This window comes from Amblyomma maculatum, chromosome 9, assembly GCF_055883805.1.
Source record: "Amblyomma maculatum isolate TAMU_Amacu chromosome 9, ASM5588380v1, whole genome shotgun sequence".
NCBI lineage: Eukaryota > Metazoa > Arthropoda > Arachnida > Ixodida > Ixodidae > Amblyomma > Amblyomma maculatum.
In genome coordinates, this window is record NC_139352.1 from 3,992,452 (window position 1) to 4,007,752 (window position 15,301).

Sequence of the window (15,301 nt, forward strand, 5' to 3'; positions counted from 1 at the left end):
GCGTGGGTTTTTTTTTTCGCCGCTGGCATTGTCGACAAGTCTGTACGTAACGTCTAACGCTCGGAGAAAGATGTGGCCAGTAATAGTTCTTCCGGACTCGGTTTAGGGTGCGTGTAAAGCCAAGATGCCCTGAAGTTGGTTCGTCGTGGCAGGCCAGGAGGATTTCGTGCCTTAGATCAGCCGGTATGACTAGCACCCAGACGGCCACTGACGTCCGACGGACAACCAAACTCGGCTGCAACTCGGCGGCCGATTTCGGACGTCCGCCGGAATTCCGGCGTACGTACGAAAGCGGATGGTCGAATCCGTTCGCCCAGCGGACAGCCGCCGTACGTCCGCCACTGGATTTGCTTTTACACAGCTATGATATAGTTTGTAGTCGTCGTGCTCGTCTGAACTGCGTATAAATCAGTAATGCCGTCAAGTCTGCATTATATGATGCCAGAGCGAATCGATGCGATAGAAAGCGTTTCCATTAAACAGTTTTTTTTATTTTCCGCATGTTTCATCATTGAATTCTTCCATCAAAAATTTTTAAATAAAAGGTAAATGACCATTAAACATTTTTCTATCATGATGCTTCGGTGAAATTTTAATCAGTGGCTGAATAGACGCAGCAAGTAGCAAGCTCAAAAAGAACGAAACCGAACCTATCCTCTAAAAAATTTGAAATGAGCCAATCCAATCCACCTGACAAGTTGAAGTTTAGTCATGGAAGATGGCTTCACGTTTCCGTGTTCTGCATTTTCTGCGCAGTTACAAATACCTACGGCTGTAATGCACTGCTAGCATTGTTTTTGCTGTGGCTTGGTGCGGCTGGCACACTTTGTTCACCCGCCGATTCCAAAGTAAGTATTTCACCGAACTTTTGTTTCTTTAGTGGAACTTTTCGATGCACCGATAGTGGTGAGCTTTTGGGTAAGGAAACAGCTCTGTACAGCAGCCGAACGGTCGAGTGTTTTAGGCGAGACTGACAGGATGGCTCCGCGCCGACTAACTAAAGGGCAGCCTCAAGTCTGAGGGCCATCTTTCTCGGCATTACTGGACGCTGCGCCAGTAAGCCGCGCAACTTCTCTGTCTCTGATAAAGGAGTGCCTGCCCGAGCTTTAAAGGAGTTATACCTCTGTCACACGGACACGGCTGAACTCCTTTCAACTCCCTTCAACCAAGGTAGCCATTACCTCGAGGGAGATACGTGCCGTGTCACACGGCAGTCCATTATGGAAGGAAGTTAAATGGAGTTTTGAAGCAAAGGAGATCGACGATCTCCATTGATGGGCGAAGGGAGTACTCTCGTTTCCAATGTGCTTTGCTTCCGAGTCATTAAATAACATATTTCTTCAATAATGTAATTTTTACTCCTAAATATATTAGTTTTTATTGCATAAAATTGTATTCTAACTCGGTTAGTTGCGTTTAATTGTCGCGACTGCACCACGTATTGCACAACGACGCGCATGGTGTCCAGCAGAGCGGAAAAAATGGCTATGTTTAGAGCATGGTCGTTGTTTTCAGCAAATGTGTGTTCTTTTATATTGATATGACTAAAGCTAATTGCATTTTGCGAGGAAAATAGTAGTATAAAAAATATTTCAGTTTGTTTTGGACATTATTTTTTATATCTTTGTGCAAAATAAACAGCGCCTAATGGCCCCCTGTTGGCTGCTCTGAGAAGCTCGTTGCAAGCCGTGTGACACGGGGACAACTCCTTTAAGGCGAAACTCCCTGCGACTCCCTTGCGCTCCTTTAGACCAAGGAAGTTCAAAGTAGTTCCGAGTCGGCCGTGTGACAGGGATATTAATTTGTTAACCATGCGCAACGTGCTGAGTTGTAAAAACTATACGAGAAAACTTTTGCACTCGAGCCTATCGTGCGACATGCCTACACTTGTGAAAACGTCGCGAGCTTTTTTTTTTCTTTTTTTTTTTTTTTTAATGGACAGCCGCTGATCTTTCTCTCTTGAGCTTTACGGCAACTACAGTTTCTAGAAGGAACGGCTGTAGCTGCTAAACTAAAGGATTAGTACTCTCCTTCAGCTTTGACAAACCAGGACAGCACCTTGCGCATGTTGGTTATGCATGTGGGACCGAACCGCGCAGAACAAGGAGATGAGAGAGAAAAAAAAAAAAGCCAGCACTTGTCTTTCTTGACCCGTTGTTCTGCGCTGTTCTGGCACGAATTTGACATACCGCCGCCGCGATACAGTTGGGCTGTAAGCTCTGGTGCCTGCAACGCCTTCTTTTATGCAAAACAGGCATACTGGGAGGCCATGCAAGCCGCGGGCTCAAAAAAAAAAAAACAAAAAAGAAAAAGAAAAAAAGAAAAAAAAAACGAGTTGAGCAAAAGTGCGATGAAAACAAAATTGTTGTTGCTTTGTCCTTACAGATATTCAAAGGCTCCTCAAAACTTCACTGCATTATTGACAGCGAGATAATGCCAAAGCTACACTAGAGCCATGCAGCACCTTATAGTGCATGATACTGAGCTTATGTCTCGCACTGAAAGCTCTTACCATGTTCTTAGATTATCATATTAAAGTAGCTTTAAACCCATGCTTGTTAATACAGTGATAGCCATAAATTGAATCTAGGGCATCATGCTCACATACAAGGCTTCTGATAACCGCTGGTCACATGATGTGGGCTATAGCGGAAACCTGTACCTGGTCATCTTACAAGCATTTGTGCAATTGATGCTTTTAATGTGTTGTAGAAGTTTTTGTGTTCTGTTTCTGTATGGGAATGCTTTCCTTATTGAAGGCTAACATTTGGCTTGCTACAGCAAAACCTCTACCAAGTCATCCTAAAAACAGCACTGCAGTTGGGGCTTTTAGTGTGTTGTAAAAGTATTTGTGTTCTGCTTCTGTATGGCAATGCTTTTCTCATTGAAGACTAGCATGAGGCTTCCAAAAATTTTTCAGATGCCATTTGCTGTAGCCGATTTCGTAGGCCAACAGGAAGCAGCACTTTGAACATGGAAAACTGTCATCCACGGGGGAAAAACAGCAACATCCCTTTGCATTCTCATTTCTTTGGTATGGCTAAAAGTGAGTATTGTATTATTATCTATATTATTAATATTGAATCATGATTGTCAGTGTTGAAGTTGTTTGAGCGTGATGATTTTAAACACACAGGACATCCCTTCGACATTAAGGTTTTAGCTTGTTTACATGTAGGATGTAGAACTGGTTTCAACATACTTTATGCAGCAAATTCTTTTTACATTGTCCACCATGTTACTTTTTGTCATTGTCCATTGAAGTAAATAACCAGTATTTTACGTTTACACAGTCGTCCACTCTTAGCTTGAATGGGAATGTGTGGCATGCAGTTTGCAAAATAGCAATGCATCCGTCACAGCCATGCATCAAGGCTAAGTGGCTGGTGCATAGAGGGACCAGCCGCTCCAGCTTCAACGTCATCTGCCTCTTTGCTCCGGTGTGCAGACGTACATTGAGGCAAAGTGGTTTATGTGTAGAGAAACCAGGAGCTTCTTTGTCACATCTGGCTGTTTGTTACGGTGTGCAGATGCGCATCGAGGCAAAATGGGTGATGTGTAGAGGGACCAGGAGCTGCTGCTTAACATCCTTCGCCTCTTTACTACAGTGCACAGCTATGCATTGATGCTAAGTGGCTTGTGCATGGAGGGCCCAGGAGCTGCAGCTTCACGTCTGCCTCTTCGCTCAGGTACGCAGGTGCGTATTGAGGCAAAATGGCTTATGCATAGAGGGACCAGGAGCTGCTGTGTGACGTAGTCTGTATATTTGCTATGGTGCGTATCGAAGTACAGTGGGGGGGCTCATGTGTAAAGGTACCATGAGCTGCTGTGTCATGTCGTCTGCCTCTTTACTATGGTGCGCAGGCATGCATCAAGGCAAAGTGGCTTATGCATAGAAGGCCAGGAGCTGTTGCTTCACATCTGCTACGATGCGCAGCTGCATATTGTGGGTGGTGGTGGAAAACATTGCCATCAGATAAAAAATACAGGAGGTTACTCACTAGCTGACCCTGAGGGGGCCTGCCCTGACAAAAACAAGGGGTCCCTAGTTAGGGACCCCAGTGGTGGTAGAGGGACTAGAGGCTGGTACTTCACGCTGTCTGCCTCTTCGCTACGGTGTGCAGCTGCAATGGATGCAGTGGCATCTCAAAAAGTGCATGCCATGCACTCGCATGTTCAGCCTGAGTGAACGACTGTGTACCTGCTATAGCTTTGTTATTCATAGAATAAACCTAGGCCAAGTTGGATAAATTATAGCTCACCTCATATGTGGTCAGCAAAGAAAAGCCACTCCAGAAAATCTGATGCATTTACTGTCATAATATTCTTATTCATATACATGCTACTGACAAGTCAGATTCTTCACCCTCAGAAATGCCAGAAAAATAACCAAGGGTGCGTCTGCAATAGTCTAGCTTGCTCTTTCTCTGCAGACTTGAGTCAGATGTGTGTTCCATTGCTGTGGGTGGGACAGGTGTGAATCTTTGATTTTAAGCTTGCAACAAGTATGTTATTGTAGTTTAAAGGCAAAACTGTACTAATAATCGCAGCCCCCTGTGGCCTTTATCCCCTTTTAATAGTGTTGCTAGACACTGAATTATTAGTTTACTCTGCACTGTTTCTGTCTAGTTAATGTGTGGAGATGTACATATATTTATATGACTTGGAGTTGTCGACTTTGCACTTAGAAACATTGTAGCATTATCTGATGTGTTGCTTTCATTTCTTTAATGATTTCTGTAAGGGATCGGTGGGTATGCTAGGCACCATTATTAGTCTGCTCTTTTTGGGTCACCTGTTCAATGCCCAGCTGCGGTCGTCTCCCACTTGCCCTCGGACAGGAGGCGGAGAGACGCGCACAGAGAGGCAGCTACAGCAGCTACAGTGCTTAACGGAAACGTAGGCAGAGAGGGAAAGAAGTCCCCTCTTCCGAGGACTTTGCTGTCGCACTCGAAGACGCGGGGACAGGCGGTTTGTTCTCGTTGCTGTGTCATGTAGGGGGCTCATTTTTATTTAAGGAGCTTTACGAACAGTATACAACTAAGGGGTCCTTAGTACGCTGACTGGACCCATCACCCGGAGGCAGCACAGCTTTGAAACGAGCACCTCTTTTGGAAGAACTGCTTATCGTTCAAAGAAAAAACACTGTCAGGTTGAAGGGTGTAAGGCCCTCTTCCTTGTTTGGGAGCCCATAAAAGTGACAATTATTCAGTGCAGGCGCGCTGAGTGGGGTCTCGTTGAGGATTCCAACCCTGGATGTCAACAATGGTGGGAGATGGCGGCGTTGAAAAAGGGCAAGTGTGTAACAGTGACGGTATGATGTGGAGCGGGAGGATGTGGGTTGGCTCTTCTGATGTGGTCCGCAATGGTGCTGACTCGGACGCCAATAATTGCAATAATTGCCCTGTAAAAGGAGCCGCCAAGGATGCAAGCTTTGGGCAATGGTTGTGCACGTGGGACACCGTTTTGATGGGTTCTAATTTTTTTTTTTCCTAGGGGAGAGAGTTTGGCATGTGACCTAGTGAGCCAATCATTTCGAGGTCCATTCTCTGAATTCTGTTTCTTGTGAAACGAATTTGTTGTCCCTTTTGCATTGCTTGTATTAGGGAGAGGGTGAAGAACTTATGAAAGTGGAAAGACATGCCAAAATGTTTGTTAGCCAGTCATGTGTGAGTTCGTTGTCATTGGGGATGAGAAATGTGGGCGGAGTCCCGAAGTTAATGAAACGGCCCCGCGACCTGGAGAACTTGTTCTGAGCTAGATTTTGATCTCTTTCCTCTTCGGCATAGATCATGGTCATTGTTTCACCTGTTGTAAATACGTACATTCATGTATAAAATTTTCAGTTCATCTTCCTCTCCGTGTGCAAGTTGTTGTGGCCAGATGCAGTAAATTCACTATTTTCATTTCTATATAACGTGCCTTTCTGAAGATGGTGAGCTCTTTTGTCCAATCCTGTAAGAAAGCAGCAAAGCGCTCCCAAATTTTCCACAAAACTGTGTGATATCTTTAATACTAACTGCGGCTTGGTGTCACTCAAAACATGTAGTTGAGGTAGATTTCTTCCCCCCCCCTCTTTTTGTTCGTTCAAATGAGGACCAGCGGACACTAACTCTTGCTTTTGTAATGCCCTAGGCCCCGCCTTAAGGCAGTACTCCAATGTCAATACCATTTTTATAGCTATGGCTGTCCAACAGCACTAATGTCTTTTATACACTTCTTTTACTAATCTCTTACCCAAGTGGTGGCTTATACTGCGGGGGCGAAAGTCTCTGGACAGTATGTCTAGATTTTGGACTAGAATCGCGATGTAAACGAATTGTAACCTTATTTCTCTTGCACACATGAAAGAACTAACGTTCAACTTTCACATCGACAAGTATGGTCCGAGTTTCCTGGTCGATGTGAAAGTTATGTGCTTTGATTGCAGTTTGTGTAGTCCACACACTTGTCTCCGATATTACATAGGGGCAAATTAGGCGCCTTTACAGGGGCAGTTTCTTTGGCGCCCACTACCTTCCCCATAAAAAAGCTACAGTGTTTCTTGTGAGCAGCTGGCTGCATTTATAAATACCATTATTTTTTTTTGTAATTTGTTGTGCGTAGTTGAGAAATCCATGACATACATGCACAGCTGGTTGCCAGAATTCTGCAACCATATTTCAGTAACTAACATCCATGCTGCATGCTGCCGGTAATACATCAAGAGCTTGTGGTTGTCAGCTTTTTGTGTTTTGTGTAACTATAAGCCTTGCTATTGTAATGTCACATATAGCGCTGTGGGTAAACAAATAACTTTACTTTTACTCTTGTAGAAGCACGAACACTGCGCAATCACTGCGGCGGGCTATGCTTCCACATTGGGCTTTAGCCACATGTCAAATGTGTATCTTTATTCTGCTGCAGCAGCTTGCATGTTATCAGATAAGTTGCTTCGTCGCAGCTGCTCTAAGGAGACGCTTTCTAGACGCTTGTAGCCTAGATGTTGATGTCGATATACCCCCGACACGTCCAGGGAATGTCTTCGGTAGAGGGTACATGGAAACCAGCGAAATGTGCAGTTTACAGAACAAAAAGGTAACAATTTTAAATGATGTTATTATTGATCACTTCTTTTCAGAGCAGGAACAATGACTTTAGAAATCTGCCTGTTAAACCGCCCAAAATGCAGGTTTCTGCCGCCAATGCGTACCTGTGTAATACTGCAATGCTCTGGCTGTGCTTTATGTTCATATACAGCATCCTTTATGCTTAGTTTCTCTGCATGTGCACTCCATGTCTTGGGCATTGCTGAGGGCGCATAGCAGCAAGCATAACGTGCCATGTTTGGTCAGGGTGGCATGTTCAAAAAGACGACATAAAAACATTAAAATACTGAATGCCAGGTTCTGGTCAAACTACGTTTGTATCTTTTGTTATTCTGCATGGGTTTTGCTGCAGTTATATGACCTTTCTATATAGTATGTGACAGTTCTGAATGGAGATGCATGCGTACAGTGCCATCTGGAAAAAGCAATTGAGAGAAACTGGCAGGTGCCCTTGGAGATGTGTAATCAAAGTTCAGCACAGATAACTTGAATTTCATTTTCCCTTCTATTGCAGGAGGAGCCCAGCCTGCTCTTTCCATCTTAGGCCTGAAAGACCAGCAACAGCTGATCGAGAAAATGCACAGGATAGTAACTGCTCCTGGAATCCCGGCCTGCGGAGGCCGCCCACAGAGAACTCGATCCTCGCTAATTCCGAAATATTAGGTTTCAATAAATACCTTTTCCTCCACCACCTCCCCAAGGGAAGAGCTGTCACGGCCAAGGATAATTAAAAAAAATTATTCAAGTAGATTCTTAATACTCCAGTTGGCCTGCATTTTACCATGCCATTCCTTAACATCGATATTTTTTTAGTGTAGACTATTTATGCATGCAGTTTTTGCAATAAAGCAAAAAAAAAATGCTTTACAACCTCGTATGCTGGTATGCCTATGCACTTAGCATGTTTTCAGGAATGGTGCATTTGTGTAAAGCTCAGCTAGCATATGTGCCTCTTTGATGGAAGTTTTAATTGCACACTACTGTTCAGTGCTTTGTGTGTGAAAGTAAAGCAGACAACAGGAAACTTGAACCTGTTTCATATTCTATTGTCTGCTTTACTCTCACGACAAAGGCATTGATCACTAGTATGTGACTGAAATTTCCATGGCACATGCTTGCTGAGCTTTACACGAATGTTATTTGCAAGTTTTTACACCAATAGCGGGCCCTGCAAGCATGTTCCGGGAAACGTCCGAATGTCCGCCTCCGGCTGCCCGTCGGACGTCCGTGGGACGCGATCCGGATCCACGAACGATAGTCCGACGGACATCCGCTGTACGTATATCGAACATAACCGGACTTCCGTCGGATGTCCGAAGGTCCGAAAACGGACGTCCGTCGGTCGACCGTCGGACGTCTATGGCCGTCTGGGCAGGTATGTTTTGCACTCGACGTAGAATTCTTCTTATAAAGCACCCCATTGCGGAGGCAATACGACGACAACCCCCGAGCAAGATACCGGGGTATTGTAGGATGCCTACCTTCAAGATGGTCAATAATCAGTCGCAGCTCGTCGTCGGCACACTGTTTGGAAACGAGATCGGACGTAGTGACTGCTCCGAGGAAGCTATCGTCGTCGGTGGCATCTGACGAAGGAGGGCCGACGGGCGCGCGGGACAGGCTATCAGCATCGGTGTGCTTCCGGTCAGACTTATAAATAACATCGAAATCGAACTCCTGCAGGCGCAATGCTCAACGTGCTAAGCGGCCACAAGGATCCTTTAAGTTTTTCAGCCAACACGAGTGATGGTCAGTGATGACACGAAACGGTCGGCCATAAAGGTACGGGCGGAACTTGGCAGCGGCCCATACTATACAGCCAAACATTCTTTTTCAGTGGTAGAATAGCTGCACTCAGCACGGGAAAGTGAACGGCTGGCGTAGGCAATTACTTTCTCAACCCCGTCTTGGTGCTGAACAAGAACGGCACCAAGGCCGACGTTGCTCGCATCCGTGTGTAACTCTGTGTCGGCATCATCGTCGAAATGTGCCAGGATCGGGGGTGACTGGGGCCGGCGTCGTAACTCGTCGAAAGTCATCGGCTGCTCGGCGCCCCAGGAAAATGATGCGTCATCTAGAGTAAGGAGAGTCAGAGGGCTGGCCATCTGTGCAAAGTTTTTGATAAAGCCACGATAATAGGAACACAGCCCCAAAAACCGTCGGACTGCTTTTTTTGTGGGCGGGGACGGGAAAGGCAGCAACGGCAGCAAGTTTCTCAGGGTCAGCTCGGATGCTATCAGCTCTCACGATGTGCCCAAGAAACTTCAGTTCGGTGAACCCGAAGTGGCACTTTTGAGGCTTGAGAGAAAGGTTGGCAGACCGGACGGCTTCGAGAACAGTTCTCAGGCGGCGCAGGTGTTCCGTGAACGTCGGTGAAAAAATTATCACGTCGTCGAGATAAACAAGGCATGTCTGCCACTTAAGACCTGTGAGCACAGTGTCCATCATCCGCTGGAAGGTGGCAGGAGCACAGCAGAGCCCGAATGGGAAGACGCGGAATTCATAGAGCCCATCTGGTGTTACGAAGGCAGTTTTTTCACGGTCCCTGTCATCAACTTCAATTTGCCAGTAACCACTTCTGAGGTCAATGGGGGAGAAGTACTTGGCTCGGCGAAGTCGGTCGAGAGAGTCGTCAATATTCGTGGCAGCGGATAGACGTCCTTCTTTGTCATACTGTTAAGTTTCCGATAGTCAACGCAGAAACGAAGTGTTCCGGCTTTCTTTTTAACGAGGACTACAGGCGACGACCATGGGCTGCTTGAAGGTTGAATGACGCCATCGGCGAGCATCTCCTTGACTTGCTGTTGGATAGCATCTCTCTCCCGAGGAGACACACAATAGGTCTGCTGATGGATGAGTCGAGTGCCTTCATGCGTGATAATCCGGTGTTTAATGACCGACGTTTGCTGCACTTTAGATGAAGACGTGAAGCACACACGAAACTCCAGCAATAGATCGCGGAGTTGCCTCTTTTCAGCAGAGCTAGGAAAGGCTAGAATTGATGTCGACAGCGTGTACGGCATCATCCGGTTCAGCGGCTAGGCGTAGCTTCCTCGGAAGCAAAACATTCGGCGACTTCCTGCAGATGGTCGACGTAAGCAAGACAGTGTCACGGAACAGATGTCGATATGTTGACTGGAGAAATTGAAGACAAGCACCTCCGTCTCTCTGCCACGAAGGAAACAAAGACCTCTTGCCACAGAAACTCCCAAGGCGAGTGAGAGGGAGACATTAGGCTCAACAACCCGGAGGCCGTGATGTGGCTCGTCACAGGTAACTCTGGCGAGGATGCTGGCGCGTGGTGGCACTGGGAGGCTATCATCGGCGACTCGCAGCGTGGAGTGGGACCCACGGTACTCATGCTTTTCAGTGGCCAGTTTGGCGGAAAACGTCACCAAGCGGTTCGGTAGATCTGTAGTGGCACCGTGCTCACGAAGGAAGTCGATGCCAAGAATAACATCACGAGAGCATTCGCGTAGAACAAGAAAAGTCGCAACAAATGTGCAGCCTCGCACCGTAACCCGGGCTGTACACATCAGTGGTGCAATCACATGTCCGCCTGCCGTCCGTATGTCTGGTCCGTTCCATGGCGTCATCACTTTTTTCAGTGTCCTTGTAAGCCGCCCGCTAAGGATAGAATAATCGACTCCCGTATCAACTAAAGCGCTGACCTCCTTCGTGTCGACGATAACAGGGATGTCCAGGGAGACCCGGCCAAGACCAGGGCCTGTCGACGTCGGCTCGGAGTGAAGTGAGCGGTGTGGCGGCGAAAACTGGGCGGCAGTTGTGTGGTCTGTGTCGGGGCGATTTAAGCGACACGGCGGTGATAACTGGTCGGCGATGCGGACGACGTCGGGGCGATCTGTCTGTGCGGCGAAAACTGGACAGGAATTCGGCGTTCGACGTCGGGGCGAATCGAGCGGTGCGGCGGTGGAAGCTTTGCGGTGAATCGGTGTGCGGCGGCCTCGCCCCAAAGGTCGCCGGAGCTAGTTTTCCCGATGAGGGCTCGAGGAACTATGGCGTCCAGCGATCTACCGTGGCCCAGAGGGCGAGGAGCGACGAGGCGAAGGCGAGCGTGACTCGCGACGAGGAGAATGTGGCAGACTACGCTGGCGGGTGACGTACTCGGCGATGTCCTGAGGCCGCTGACCAAGCCGTGGACGAGGGCTGTCGGAGGAAAATCCTCTAAGGCCCATTTGACGATAAGGGCACTGCCGGTAGAGGTGACCTGCCTCGCCACAGTGGTAGCAGAGAGGGCGGTTATCTGGAGCGCGCCAGAGATCAGTCTTCCGGGACGCCTGGCGCCGATCTGCCCAAAGGGGCAGCGGTTCCGCAGCGTGCACAGCGACCTGAGGTGGCGTGTAAGGCGAAGGGGTAGGTAGCAGGGCTGGGCGGCGTGTGACATCAGCATAAGTCATCCGCTGGGTGAGGGCCGGGAGTGGTGGTGGAACGACTGTACTTATCGGTGGCATGAGTGCGTTCTGGAGCTCCTCACGGATGATGCTGGCCAGGGGAAGCCGCGCCAGGAGTAAATGATCCATGAAGTTGCTGGAGCTCCTCGCGAACTACGGTGCGAATGAGGTCGCGAAGGGAGCTCATATCTTCCCCGGGATTGTAGTCGGTTCGGTCTGACGGCGTGTGGAGATGGAATTCAGCGGCCGAGCGTACTGGCTGCATCGCTGCTGTAGCAGTTTCTCCATGATCACAGCTTCAGCCAGAAACGCCGCGACGGTGGTGGGCGGGTTCCGCACGAGGCTGGAAAAAAGCTGATCTTTGACGCCGTGCATCAGGTGCCGCACCTTCTTCTCCTCACTCATGGACGGGTCGGCGCGATGGAAAAGGCGCATGACGTCTTCAACGTACATTGCGACCCCTTCGTTCTGACCCTGAACTCGAGAGGTCAGGGCACGCTCGGCGTTCTCTCGGCGGTCACTGTTGGCGTACGTACCGAGGAGCTGGCTTCGGAAGGCCGGCCACGTAGAGAATGTGGCCTCGCGGTTCTCGAACCATGTCCGAATTATAATTTTTTAATTCGTTTTGAGCCATACTATTTCAGCAGGCCCCGGCGTAACTGGGAGAAGAGACATTTCTCTCCGCCGCCAAATGACCGTTTGTCTTGCAACTGGGAGACAATGGTACCCCGGAGCGCCAAATTGTTGCGAACAACATGAAGCGTGTGCAACACACAGTACTGTGAAGAGGTTATATTGCTAAATTCTATAAACATACGTTCACCGAAGAAGTGGTCAAAATTTAGCTACCGGCACAGTCCCTCTGGCGTCATACATTTCCTAGCATATTACCTAATCATACATCTGTCTACATCAAGAACGGCAGAAATCTAAAAATAAGAACCACCAAAGTTGCACTCATTGACACAACGCAAAGCGATGTACGAAAGATACCGAGCAAATCAGACGAGTGAAATTTAATCAACTGATTGGGAAAAAAAATTGCGCTTTATTGTTACATAGAGATCGGCAGCTGTGGATGATAATGTGCATTGATCATAGGCTGATTTTTTTTCATGCAGGAATATAACTAAGAGCTAGTGGCGCAGTCCGCGAAGATGATCATTAGTTGTGGAATATCTAACCGCGGACAACTGCTGTCGACGTTGCCTATATGGATCTGACAACCACTTCGCTAAGAGATGTAGATGCGATTGTGCACGTTTTGGAAACTATGCAAAGCCCGTAGGAATTTTAACATCGGAGGGACTGTCTGCTACAGAAAGGACGAATTTATTTTTAACGATAAAAGGGGTCTAAAGCTTTTGAAAAGGATGGTTCAGAAAACATAAAGTGCACTACATTAACCCATGAAAAAAGTGCGCTTGGCGGCCGTAATTTGAAGAGGCTGGCTGATTCGTTTCGTTTTAGCCAGCAGAAAAAACAGAAACAAATTAACCAACTCAGGAAAGAGGCAAAGTAAGCGCCAAAAGCTCTTATGAAAGTATACAAAACCTGTCAGGTTAGACTATATCCCAAAAACAGGAGGTGTATCGATCCTTTATAAGACAGTCCTTTAATAGCCTCAAGCCTCGGGTTCAGATGGCATCAACTGACATAGGTTTCACACATACGCCTCAAAATTTTTTTCGGGTGCCGTGTCTGCTATTGCTCAAAGTCATAATGATTATGAAAACGTTAATTTGTACGGATCGCGATGAAAAAGGAGTGAGCATAGCGAGAACGCACTCGCTTCCAAGGCCACCTACCTAGATCACGTCGGAAAATTTAAATTAAGGGTGACACTGATGCTCCGCTGTTAAGATGCTATAGTGTTTCGCACATACAGACAATTAGCTTATCACTATTCATTTCGTTTTTGTTTTGTTTTTTACAATTTTTACTCACCGATACTTAGCATCTGCTAACATAGTCTTTTCATTCTGGGCAGTACACACCTTAACGCAGGTTTCATTTTTTCAACTATTTAAATTAATTGATCAATTGCACACTCTGAAATTTACTTTATTAGCAACACAGAGCATTGGCTTCCATTCGGAGTATCCTGACATCATTAAACCCCCTTTTTCATATTTTTTTTAATTCCTTTAATTCCCAGCTCAATTAGTTTCAGTGATTTCGTTAACTCCCTATCGTCTACCACAAACTAATCGGTCATCAATTACTAGAACTAAAGATTACCACGGTACGATTTCTTTTGCTCAAGCCCCCTATTATTTCCGAAGCGCGGTGCGGACTACGCCGACAAATTGTCGACTGGAGTACTTGCATAACCTATCGCGTAAACGCGACTGGCAAGACTGAAACGCCGTTGAGTGTTGTACCTGTCACTGTTTGCACGTATCCGTACATGTATATGTACGCAGGCATTAAAACCAAATGACGAAATGCACACGCAAAAAAGGTGCTGTTCTGCCCAAAGCGATAATTATCGCAGACGCCCATTTTTTTGTAAGCAGCAATCGTCCTTACTGTCACGGCACTCAAGTCCATAAACCTATAAAGCGCAGATAATGACGCCAGAGAGCGCGAGCAACGCTTCAGAGCTCAGAGCTAGGGTGCCTCGATGCGCACCCGCTCTCCGCCTCGATGCGCGCCCGCTCTCCGCTGAGGGTGGCGCCACTCTTAGAAGGGGTCGTCGCCGCCAAAACCGGTTATCGGGAGGCGCCGCCGCCATTTTCTTGCATTCCGCTCCCGCCGTCCCGCGGACGCCCACGCTAGACACGGAAAGCGACATCCTTCGCAGTCTGCAGAATTGCTGGGTGCTGCATTCCCTAGTGCACTAACAGTGCTAAAAATGACCGGAGAATGTTTTCTTTTCCGAGCCCAAAAACGGCCTCTTTTATGGACTGTGAAAATGAAGCGGGACAACTGGCAGCCGACGAACTACCCTTGTATATGCAGCGTATCAGACTTCTCTGCAGTGCTAAATTCATTTTCGGGCTTATGTAAGCTTGTCTATGCGACTGTTTCTGATTACCCGACATACCATTTTGAATTTATACGAGATGCTGCGAGGTTCGCTGTAAGGATTTTCACGCTTTAAATGTAGTCTTCCTTGTATGTTTCATAGCAAGATATTTTTCCCGCCAGTAGCTCGAATGAAAGTGCGGTCTCGTTTTGAGAACTTTCTTCAACACATATGGTAGCCACAGACAGAGAGAGTCCACGCTGCTCGCGTCCCTCTCCCTGACTGGAGATAGCCGCTCTGAGATTGTTGCCGCAAGCCACCAATTGGCAATCATTTGGCTCTTTCACAGACACATTAACTCTTTTTCCGACAATATTCTCTCTCTCTCTCTCTTTCTCTATGCACAGTGAATCTTTCTGAACAGAGACGCGCGCCAAGGGCAGCAAGGTCGACAACTCATTCTTGCTCGTCAGCATCGTCACAAATAATTTTATTTTTTGCACAATATATTAATACCGTAGATTTAGGGGGAGGCCTGAGGCCGCGGTCATCAATCGCCATGCTTCTCTCGACCCCGTCCAAGTCTGCTCACAAAAGGTTGCGGGCCCTCATCCCGATCTGTTTTTTTTTTTCCAATAAAGTATTCTGTCTCGACATCGCGGTCAAGTAGCATGACATTTATGCAAGCGGAGAAACAACTTTAATCGACATTACTCACTGCTGCCCGCTTATTCTGCAAGAGCCTTGTAAAGTCCTTAGGAAGCCGACTTCCCGCTCTATTATGACCACTTCAAAGGTATGGAGCGGAGCGAGACATGACGTCACTCCTC

At 47.3% G+C, this 15,301-nt stretch overlaps 1 long non-coding RNA gene across 1 annotated transcript; it reads left to right on the top strand.

Moving 5' to 3' along the window:
• Nucleotides 1-697: 697 nt before the first annotated feature.
• Nucleotides 698-7,776, top strand: LOC146178120 (uncharacterized). The gene is made up of 3 exons (XR_014700563.1): nucleotides 698-848; nucleotides 2,921-3,046; nucleotides 7,603-7,776. It is a non-coding gene; the product is annotated as an uncharacterized LOC146178120 (long non-coding RNA).
• The last annotated feature ends 7,525 nt before the right edge of the window (nucleotides 7,777-15,301 follow it).